We start from the raw sequence: 11,704 nt of genomic DNA on the forward strand, positions 1-11,704 counted from the left end.
TTTGGTAATACCACATTGTTCCACCAAAACTGCCTGATGTTTCAGCAGTCTGGAGGGTGACACCCAACACCCACCCTTTTGCTCATGAGTTGCTGCTACTGAATGTGAGAGAAACACAATTATTTGTTGACCTAGACTGAATGCCCAGGCTTCTTGGACATTTGAAACAAGAGCAGCAATTGCTCACAGTCAGGCTGTCCCCTACTTACTTCATCCAGTTGTTTTGAAAAGTAGGCTACTGCTCTCTTCTATGGGCCAATTGTTTGAGCCACTGCACCTAATGCCATCCCTTGCCCCTCACAAGAGAAAAGCTGCAACGGTTCCATGACATCTGGCAAGCCCTGAGCAGGTGCTCTTTTCAATTCCTCCTTCCACTTTGAAAGGCTTTCTCACTTGTGGATGCCCATTTCATGTCTCTGGGATTGTCTTCTAACAGCTGTTACAGTGCCTTAACCAGCAGTCCACAGTTAACACCGTAATTAATAGAGCATCCAGTCATTCCTAAAAAGGTTCTCAGTTCCCCGCCACTAGTAGGGAGGGGGTTCGGTGCATGGTCCCTCTGCATTCCTGTCTTAGTTCCTGCTGTGCTTGGGATATTTCGTATCCTAGGTAAATGATTTCTTGTTTGATTCTTTGAGCTTGATTTCTGGATTCCTTGTGTCCGCTTAGTCCCAGGTCATTTCATAAGCTTCCTCTCCATTCCAGTCTTTTTTTGTTTCCATGGCTATAAGTAGATTATCTACCAATTGTAGCACAATTCCATTTATGGAAGACCTTACCCAACTTTCAAGATCCTCAGTAAACTATTTTCTAAATATGGTTGGACTATTCTTGAATCCTTGTGGTCCTACAGTCCAGGTAAATTGACTTCTCCTTCCAGTCTCTGGGTTTCCCCATTCAAAGGCAAACAGGTTTAGGCTGCCAGGGTCCAAGGGTATACAGAAGAAAGCATCCTTGAGATCTGAAATGGTAAACCATCCAGATTCATCTTTTTGTTTGCTTAGCAAAGCATATGGATTTGCAACCACTGGGTGGAGATCTCCAGCTATTTTGTTAATAGCCTGTAGCTATTGAACCAGAGTGTAGTTCAAGCCATCAGGCTTTTGTATGGGTAAGATGGGGGTATTCTATTCCGAGTCACATTCCAGTAACAACCCAAAGTTTAGAAAATTGTCTATGATAGGCTTAACAATTTTTATGTTTTCCACCTGAAGTGGATATTGTTTAATTCTTATTGGGGGTGTTCCAGGTTTATTGTCTTATTGGAGGTGTTCCAGGTTTAAGTTCAATGATTACAGGTTGTGCTGCTTTGGCCTTACCAGGGGTCCCATCTACTCAGACATTAAGACAAACCTGACTAAGAATAACTTCTGTGTCTCTTCTCTATTGGACAATTCTGTAATGACAGCTAGACTAAGAACATGATTATTTGTTCATCATTGACTTTGATCTGAACTCCTCCAGGGGTAAACTACATCTCAGCCTGTCATTTTTCTAACAAATCCCTTCCTAGGAGGCGTTTTCGGGGGCGTAGGCATATATAGGAACTGATGCATTCCTACTGCTTTTCCCAGTTTATGAGGTTGTGGTTTTAAAAAGGATACCTTCTGCTGTTGACTTTTGTATCCTACAACCTTCACAACTTTACCAGGATCAATATCTTCCAACTTTATATTTAATACAGAATGTGTTGCACCCGCAGTCACCAGACATTTCATTTTCCCCATCTTTTTCCCCAGTTCTCCTTTGACCAGAGGGTTTTCTGGGGGGATGCCCTCCAGCCAGCCCTTGCATTGATTCAGTTCTGCAACCACCTTGGGTTTGAGTTGCAGCCAGTCTCTCTTCCAATGCCTTTCTTTCTCACAATAGGCACATTGAGTGGTCCAGAGTTCAGGGAGAGGTCTCTGCCCACCCCAGCCATGTCTTTGTCCTGAGGAGGGGCCTTTGCGTGGTGCAGCCCCTCTAAGGGCTGCAATAGTCGTGTTAGTCATTCCATTCTCCAATTGCTCATGCTCTACCTGACTACGATTTATATGAACTCTCCATGTTCCTTCTTGCAGATTTTCCATACCCGGTCTTCTGTTTTAAATTTCTCATTTCTGCCTAATATCATTAGAGGATTGGCCCAGGAAAAGGGAAATGAGTTGGTTTTTGCCATATTCATCAGATGGGTGTGGAGCAGTGTATTTATGCATGGCTTCCTGAAATGGTTCAAAAATTCAGTCGGGGTTTTGAGAGGCCTTTGTTTTACTTCCTGTAGTGCACTCCAAATGACAGCCTTAAGGATACCATTTTCCAAAAGTGACCCATTCCCAATACCTCTGCAGGAGTTGATAGTGACCAGAATTATTACAGTCCCAGGGAGGTTTGGTGAGAGGGCATGTTTCTTCTCTATTGCCTCCTGCCCATGGTATGGCTCTTCCATAATTCCGTGCAGTTTTTACTAGCAGCTCTTTCCTTGTGTCTGCTAAAGCATCTAGCATAGGATCTATATCCTCCCAGTCTGGGTCCAGGGCTTTAACAAATGCCCTGAATCTTTTAGCTGTTCCTGATGGATCATGCCAGTATTGTCTACCCAGAAATTTCCAGGTTCATAAATCAACTAATGAAAGGGGTACCTTGATTTTCATCAGACTCAAAGGTCCCCTTGCCTCCCATAAGAGTGACTGAACGATCACCTCCTGAAAAGATGGTGATCTTCCTCCCAGCCCTTGCAAACAAGTCCAAGGGGGGCTGTTGTGGTGTGTTTTCTCTTCAGTGGTTTGTTCTGTTATCCCCTATGTTAATGGCTCTGTCTGTACCTTCCTATCTTAGCTGTCTGTCTTGCCTTAAGCCTGCTCCTTCATCTGGAATGTTCCCTCATCCTCTTCCCATTCAGCTGTCAATCCCACTTTGTACCAACCCTTTAGTCTAGAAACTTCCCTGTCAATTCCCTATGGTTGTGTTTGAGGGTGCCAGGACATGGGAAGAGATGAGAATCTTGACTCCTTGATTCAGAAGGCTGATTTATTTTATTAGGGTATATATTATATTAAAAATGCTATACTAAAACTATAATAAATATATACTAAAAAACTATAATAAATATATACTAAATACTATCATAAATACTAGAGAAAAAAGGATCCATCAGAAGGCTAGAATGGGCAGGAATGAAAACAAAAGCTCGTGACTCTCAGAGTCCATGCAGCTGCATCTTTGATTGGTTATTAAGTAGAAACAAGTCACATGCACCAATCACAGATGCACCTGTTGGTAAACAATGTCCAGACCACATTCCACAGCCTTCAGATAGTAAATTGTTTACATTTCTTTTCTGAGACTTCTCAGCTAGGATAGGAGAAAAATCCTAGCAAAGGATTTTTCATAAAATATCGTGGCTACAATTCCCTGTTCCTTGAAGCCCTATTGGTGTATGTCAACCCTCCCCCTGTTCCTCCTCATTGGTTCAAACATTGTAACACCCGCCTTGTGCTCCTCCCCAGTCCTTCTCCTATTGGTTGATAATTTGTACCCGCCCCTGAGCCCTCCCATATAAAAGTCCCCGCACTCCTGTTTTCTGTGTGTTTTGGCCCTGGACTGTCCATGGAATAAGGCTTTCCTTGGAACCCATACAGAAGGCCTCCTCCTCGTCCGTATCTCCACCGTGCGCCTGACCACCGGCTGGTGCCGTAGAGCGTTTGCTCTGAGCCTCACCTGGGATCATCCTGCTTCTGAGCTGTGTCCCACACTCGGCGTGGTGCCGGTTGTTCCTCTTCCACCAGTTAACTTCCCATCGACTGACCAATCCATTGTCTCCTAAGAGTCAAATTCCCCCGAGTTCAACCATAAGGTTTCCTTCACTGTCTGTTCTTCATTATCTTGCTGACATGCACAACAGCAGATCAAATGTGGCAGGGCCTCAGACACGACTTCACTCCTGACACCCAGGCTCCTTGTGCCACTGCTGGCCTTCCGTGTGCTCAGCAAGATCTGTAACCGCACAGGGTTGTGGAACTGCAGCTTCAGCACAGGGACCGTGCCAGCCTGACCTGCCCTCGTTCCTGTGCACAAAACACGGCGTGGCAGAGAACGGCAGCAGGGGCCTGTGTGTCCCAGGGCCCCGGATTTGCGGGGCTTCAGCTCCACAGGGATGCAGGCAAAGTGAAGAAGCCAAACCGTTTATTAATGGCAGGTGAAGCAAAGGCGTGAGATGGGAAGGAGAAAGTGGGGATGGGCAGGGTCTGAGGGCAGGAGGGTTGGAGCCGTCAACATGGAGGGAGAAGGCAGAAGCTATGGGAGCTTCTCACAGGCTCAGCTGTGCCAATCATCGGCTGTGCCTGGAGCTCCGGCTGGTCTCCTCTGGTCTCTCCAGGTGGTCTCCTCTTCTATGGTGTTTTTAGGATTTTTAGGAACAATGGTTCTTCTGAGCCACCAGACGAACGTAGTTCTGCAGATCTCTCAGTGATTCTCTGCTGAACTACTATGTTAATTTGGGAAGGGCTGTCATCACTTCTCAGGCCTTGCAGGACTGGGGAGGGTGGGACAGGGTGGGGCTGGGTGTGGCAGGGTGGGGCAGGATGTGGCAGGGTGGAGTGGGGTGGGCCAAAGGTGGGTGGAGCTGGGCAGGGAGGAGCATGATGGGGTTGGACATGGCAGGAGGGGGCCAAGTCAATTGGGGTGGGGTGGGGTAAAGGGGGCGTGACATAGTGGGGAAGGGTGTGGTGAGACAGCGCTGGGTTGGGCGAAGCAGGAGAGGGTACAGCATGATGGGGTTGGGCAGGGTAGGGCAGGGCAAATATGGGCGGGGCAGGCTGGGGTGGGGTAGGGCAGGGAGGGGTGGAGCAGGGTCGGGCAGGGTGTGGTAGGGCGGGGCCAGGTTGGGTGAAGCAGTACAGAGCAGAGCACATATATGTTAGGCAGGGCAGAGAGAGTAATGGCAGGGTGGGGCAGGGTGGGGCTGGGCTCGGCAAAGAAGGACAGGGCAGAGCATAAAAGGTATGCCTATTGAAACAATGGAAGAAGATAAGAGAGGCCCCAGGGGGGCACAGAGACTAAGAAAACCCTCAATAAATATTGTGAACAATACTGGCCACTTTATATATTTGAAGACAAGGAGAAACCAGTACTTGGAACCCTGAGTTATTCTACCTTGTTCTGGTTACTATTATTCTTGTGAAGAGAAAGAAAATGAAATGAGGCTGTGTAGCTGAATATGCTTTGTTTGTCTGAAGGATCACCCTGGATTGAAGCACAATGTGGTTTAAATTTGGCCCCAAGGGATCCTTCTGTGTTGGCTACAAAAAAATATTGCAAAATGAAAGGAAAGGGAGGACTGAGAACATGTTGTTCTGCATGTTCCCTAGAAAGAAGAAAGGTGTTTAAAATAGAAAGTGAATGAGGAAAAGATGGAGGGTGTGGTTGCTCCTTTTGAGTCATGAGAAGTGGGAGGACAGGGAATGCAGTTGAAATCCCTGGTAAATACTGCTGAGAAAACTTTGCCTTTGAGCCTCCCTTCCTCTCTAGAGCTTGAAAAAGGAAAAACTCACAGTACAGAACCAAAGGCAGAAAGGAAGCTGTGGCATTGTCACCATTCAGCATCCCCCGACGCAGTGCTGGAATTCCGCTAGCTGCCCCCGGCACCACGCCGAGTGTGGGACACAGCTCAGAAGCAGGATGATCCCAGGTGAGGCTCAGAGCAAACGCTCTACGGCACCAGCCGGTGGTCAGGCGCACGGTGGAGATACGGACGAGGAGGAGGCCTTCTGTATGGGTTCCAAGGAAAGCCTTATTCCATGGACAGTCCAGGGCCAAAACACACAGAAAACAGGAGTGCGGGGACTTTTATATGGGAGGGCTCAGGGGCGGGTACAAATTATCAACCAATAGGAGAAGGACTGGGGAGGAGCACAAGGCGGGTGTTACAATGTTTGAACCAATGAGGAGGAACAGGGGGAGGGTTGACATACACCAATAGGGCTTCCAGGAACAGGGAATTGTAGCCATGATATTTTATGAAAAATCCGTTGCTAGGATTTTTCTCCTATTCTAGCAGAGAAGTCTCAGAAAAGAAATGTAAACAATTTACTGTCTGAAGGCTGTGGAATGTGCTCTGGACATTGTTTACCAACAGGTGCATCTGTAATTGTCCATGTGACTTGTTTCTACTTAATAACCAATCAAAGATGCAGCTGCATGGGACTCTGAGAGTCACGAGATTTTGTTCCCATTCCTACTCCTTCTAGCCCTCTGATGGATCCTTTTCTCTCTGTTATTTATTATAGTTTTAGTATAGCATTTTTAATATAATATATATCATAATAAAATAAATTAGCCTTCTGAAACAAGGAGTCAAGTTTCTCGTCTCTTCCCATGTCCTGGCACCCTCAAACACAACCAGAGGGAATTGACAGGGAAGTTTCTAGACTAAAGGGTTGGTACAAAGTGGGATTGACAGCTGAATGGGAGGAGAATGAGGGAACATTCCAGATGAAGGAGCAGGCTTAAGGCAAGACAGACAGCTAAGATAGGAAGGTACAGACAGAGCCATTAACATAGGGGATAACAGAACAAACCACTGAAGAGAAAACACACCACAACAGCCCCCCTTGGACTTGTTTGCAAGGGCTGGGAGGAAGATCACCATCTTTTCAGGAGGTGATCATTCAGTCACTCTTATGGGAGGCAAGGGGACCTTTGAGTCTGATGAAAATCAAGGTACCCCTTTCATTAGTTGATTTATGAACCTGGAAATTTCTGGCTAGACAACACTGGCATGATCCATCAGGAATAGCTAAAAGATTCAGGGCATTTGTTAAAGCCCTGGACCCAGACTGGGAAGATATAGATTCTATGCTAGATGCTTTAGCAGACACAAGGAAAGAGCTGCTATTAAAAATTGCATGGAATTATGGAAGACTCGGGCAATGGGCAGGAGACAATAGAGAAGAAACATGCCCTCTCACCAAACCTCCCTGGGACTGTAATAATTCTGGTCACTATCAACTCCTGCAGAGGTATTGGGAATGGGTCAGTTTTGGAAAATGGTATCCCTAAGGCTGTCATTTGGAGTGCACCACAGGAAGTAAAACAAAGGTCTTTCAAAACCCCAACAGAATTTTTGAACCATTTCAGGAAGCCGTGCATAAATACACTGATTTACCCATCTGATGAATATGGCAAAAACCAACTCATTTCCCTTTTCCTGGGCCAATCCTCTAATGATATTAGGCAGAAATGAGAAATTTAAAACAGAAGACCGGGTATGGAAAATCTGCAAGAAGGAACATGGAGAGTTCATATAAATCGTAGTCAGGTAGAGCATAAGCAACTGGAGAAAGGAATGACTAACACGACTATTGCAGCCCTTAGAGGGGCTGCACCATGCAAAGGCCCCTCCTCAGGACAAAGAAATGGCTGGGGTGGGCAGAGAGCTCTCCCTAAACTCTGGACCACTCAATGTGCCTATTGTGAGAAAGAAAGGCATTGGAAGAGAGACTACCTGCAACTCAAACCCAAGGTGGTTGCAGAACTGAATCAATGCAAGGGCTGGCTGGAGGGCATCCCCCCAGAAAACCCTCTGGTCAAAGGAGAACTGGGGAAAAAGATGAGGAAAATGAAATGTCTGGTGAATGTGGGTGCAACACATTCTGTATTAAATATAAAGTTGGAAGATATTGATCCTGGTAAAGTTGTGAAGGTTGTAGGATACAAAAGTCAACAGCAGAAGGTATCCTTTTTAAAACCATGAACTCATAAACTGGGAAAAGCAGTAGGAATGCATCAGTTCCTATATATGCCTACGCCCCCGAAAACGCCTCCTAGGAAGGGATTTGTTGGAAAAATGACAGGCTGAAATGTAGTTTACCCCTGGAGGAGTTCAGATCAAAGTCAATGATGCACAAATAATCATGTTCTTAGTCTAGCTATCATTACAGAATTGTCCAAAACAGAAGGGACACAAAAGTTGTCCTTAGTCAGGTTTGTCTTGAAGTCAGGGTGGATGGGAACCCTGGTAAGGCCAAAGCAGCACAACCTGTAATCATTGAACTTAAACCTGGAACACCACCAATAAGAATTAAACAATATCTACTTCAGGTGGAAAACATAAAAAGTATTAAGCCTATCATAGACAATTTTCTAAACTTTGGGTTGTTACTGGAATGTGACTCGGAATAGAATACCCCCATCTTACCCATACAAAAGCCTGATGGCTTGAACTACGCTCTGGTTCAATAGCTACAGGCTATTAACAAAATAGCTGGAGATCTCCACCCAGTGGTTGCAAATCCATATGCTTTGCTAAGCAAACAAAAAGATGAATCTGGATGGTTTACCATTTCAGACCTCAAGGATGCTTTCTTCTGTATACCCTTGGACCCTGGCAGCCTAAACCTGTTTGCCTTTGAATGGGGAAACCCAGAGACTGGAAGGAGAAGTCAATTTACCTGGACTGTAGGACCACAAGAATTCAAGAATAGTCCAACCATATTTGGAAAACAGTTTACTGAGGATCTTGAAAGTTGGGTAAGCTGATCCACAGATGGAATTGTGCTACAATAAGTAGATTATCTACTTATAGCCACAGAAACAAAAAAGACTGGAATGGAGAGGAAGCTTATGAAATGACCTGGGACTAAGCGGATACAAGGAATCCAGAAATCAAGCTCAAATAATCAAACAAGAAATCATTTACCTAGGATACAAAATATCCCAAGCACAGCAGGAACTAAGACAGGAATGCAGAGGGACCATGCACCGAACCCCACTCCCTACTAATGCTGGAGAAATGAGAACCTTTCTAGGAATGACTGGATGCTCTATTAACTACGGTGTTAACTGTGGACTGCTGGTTAAGCCACTGTAACAGCTGTTAGAAGGCAATCCCAGAGACCTGAAATGGACATCCACAAGTGAGAAAGCCTTTCAAAGCGGAAGGAGGAATTGAAAAGAGTACCTGCTCAGGGCTTGCCAGATGTCTTGGAACCGTTGCAGCTTTTCTCTTGTGAGGGGCAAGGGATGGCATTAGGTGCAGTGGCTCAAACAATTGGCCCATAGAAGAGAGCAGTAGCCTACTTTTCAAAACAACTGGATGAAGTAAGTAGGGGACAGCCTCACTGTGAGCAGTTGCTGATCTTGCTTCCAAACGTCCAAGAAGCCTGGGCATTCAGTCTAGGTCAACAAATAATTGTGTTTATCTCACATTCAGTAGGAGGAACTCTTGAGCAAAAGGGTGGGCATTGGCTGTCAACCTCCATATTCCTTAAACATCAGGCAATTTTGGTGGAACAATGTGGTATTACCAAACTAATCTCTTCTCTAGTTGATCCAGCAGCATTCCTGGCCACTCACCAGACAGACAAGGAACCTTTGTAGCATGACTGTATCAAAACCATGACATGCACTTTATTCCAGCTGCCCAGATCTTAAAGAAAGCCCAATTCCAGGAGCAGAATCTCAGTACACAGATGGGAGTGGCTTTGTAAGAGCAGATCAGTGAAAATCGGGATATACAATTAGCACTATGGAATAGAAGCCCTAGACAAGTCAGCTCAGAAGGCAGAGATAATCATTTTAACCCGTAGCCTCTGACCAGCCTGAGGAAAAAGGATCAATATATGAACAGATTCCAAGTATGCCTTCAGAGGAATACATGCCATGAAGCAGTTTGGAAAGAAAAGGACTATTGACAACTCAAGGCAAGCAGATTAAGCATTCAGAAGAAATCTTAAAATTGCTGGAGGCAGTACTAGTACCTCAAGAGGTTGCAATGATGCACTGCAAAGGACATCAGAAAGGAGAAAAAGACCTCAAAAGAGGTAACAGGTTCCAAAAATAACAGCAGAAAAAAAGCCATGCTGAGATTTAGCATGGCTGAGATGCACTAATTCCTGAAGGTAAGGAAGAATATGACAGTCATGTATGTCATATATTCAGAATGATCTAGAATTATCAAAGAATTTGTGAACAGAACAAAAACATCATGTTTTTGCAGCTCCTCAGGGATAGACAGTTATGCCTGAAAGAGCATTGTGAAAATTAATTACAGACGAACATAATTGTATACACTGGGAAGGGGATGCCTTACATAATTATTTGAGAGGGACAACAGAAAGATTCAACCTGTACACTAGTGTAAAGCAGGTAAGCCAAGGGTGTGAAATAATGCCTTAGAACCAATCCACAAACTAGGACTAGAGTTGAGCTTGGCACAGTAGACAAGGGACAATATCCTGGACAGTACTGGCAAGTTGACTTTTCTCAATTGCCAAGGAAAGGGGGCTATAAATGCCTTTTACCTTTCACTGATTCCTTCTCAGCGTCACCTGAAGCATTCCCAACCCAAACAAATAAATCTAAAGAAGTTGTCAATATTTTGTTAAACAGCCTAATGCCCTGGTTAAGAGTGCCTTTAGACATCTCCTCTGATCGAAGGCCATGTTTCCTAGCAAATAGTGCTCAGCCACTTTGCAATAATCTCCAAATCAACTGGCACCTACACAGGCTGTATTGGCCCCAGGCCAGCAGCCAGGTGGAAAAGAGGAATTATTTGCTAAAACAACAACTAGTCAAAAGTGGACAAGAGGTCAACATACTGTGGCCCCAGGCACTCCCTTTGGCCTTATTACAGATTTGAGAAGGTCAAAAACAAAAGAAAATTTGAATCCCTTTGAATCACTGTACAGAAGACCATATGAGCACAACTATCAAGGGGAAGATACTGTACAGGTTGGGGAGGGGTAACTGCAGAACCATGTTGTGCAACTGACACAACAGCTGCAGAAAATAAATCAACACATTTTGAGCACGTGAGCAAGAGGATGCTCCTCTCCACAAATCCAGCCTGGGGACCAGGTATATGTCAAATCCCCTGGGGGAAAGCCTCTTATCACAAAATGGAAAGGACTCTAATTAGTACTTTTAATCACTTATACAGCCTTTAAAGCTTGAAGAGTTAACCTCTTGGCTACACTATTCCAGAATTAAAAGACTTCTGCAAAAGGCAAGTGGAGTCCCCAACTGGACCTCAGAAAGAACAGGAGAAACCAAGATGTGTTTTACACCATCAATATCTTCCTGATATTTCTGATTGGAATCCAAGCCACAGTAGATGACTGTCACTACCATCATGATCTCCTTGGCCTGCAAGATCCTGGCAGATGGAACACTCAAAAATATTCAGGACCTAAATGGCTAAAAGGCATTACAAAGTTAAAACAGTATACGCCATTTTAAGGATTAATGACCGAGCAGTTGAAGATTGAGGAAAACCTGACTCCATGCCTGTCTTTCTTGTCCCACCTGAAAGCAGGATCTCTATGGCTTGTAAATTTGAAACTCACAAACCTGTTTAACCTATTTTAGATGAGATTATTACAGTGACCATGTGCATCCCTGACCTTTCTAACAAGCAGCGTGTGAATCCATTTTCATGAGATTCCTATCAGGGATTTTTGCGCTATACAAATTAAAAGGGCAGACTATATCCTAGTACAAGATAATTCCCTTTTTCTGTGGCACACAGGTGGGGTGGGAGTACCATCATCACACAGAGATACAGGAATTGAGCCCACCAGGAATGCGACCTGTTAAAAATAAAAAATCCAAATTAGCCAATTTTAATACAAATATGAAAAATAAAATTTATTTTGCGACCGTAAAAACAGTCTTGACAGCCACCACCAAAACCGACAGCGCATCACCCCCAGTTGGTGATACGGGTGAA

The 11,704-nt window shown here is 44.7% G+C and overlaps 1 long non-coding RNA gene across 2 annotated transcripts; it reads left to right on the top strand.

Annotated features, from left to right (window-relative positions):
• The first annotated feature begins 4,067 nt into the window (after positions 1 to 4,067).
• On the top strand, positions 4,068 to 10,261 carry LOC135309402 (uncharacterized). 2 transcript variants are annotated; one of them, XR_010369672.1, is made up of 4 exons: positions 4,068 to 4,174; positions 5,506 to 5,665; positions 8,324 to 9,875; positions 9,982 to 10,261. It is a non-coding gene; the product is annotated as an uncharacterized LOC135309402 (long non-coding RNA). The 2 variants fall into 2 exon arrangements; XR_010369671.1 differs by lacking the exon at positions 4,068 to 4,174 and having other exon boundaries at positions 4,945 to 5,665.
• The last annotated feature ends 1,443 nt before the right edge of the window (positions 10,262 to 11,704 follow it).

The sequence above is a fragment of the Passer domesticus genome, chromosome 10, assembly GCF_036417665.1.
Source record: "Passer domesticus isolate bPasDom1 chromosome 10, bPasDom1.hap1, whole genome shotgun sequence".
Lineage (NCBI taxonomy): Eukaryota > Metazoa > Chordata > Aves > Passeriformes > Passeridae > Passer > Passer domesticus.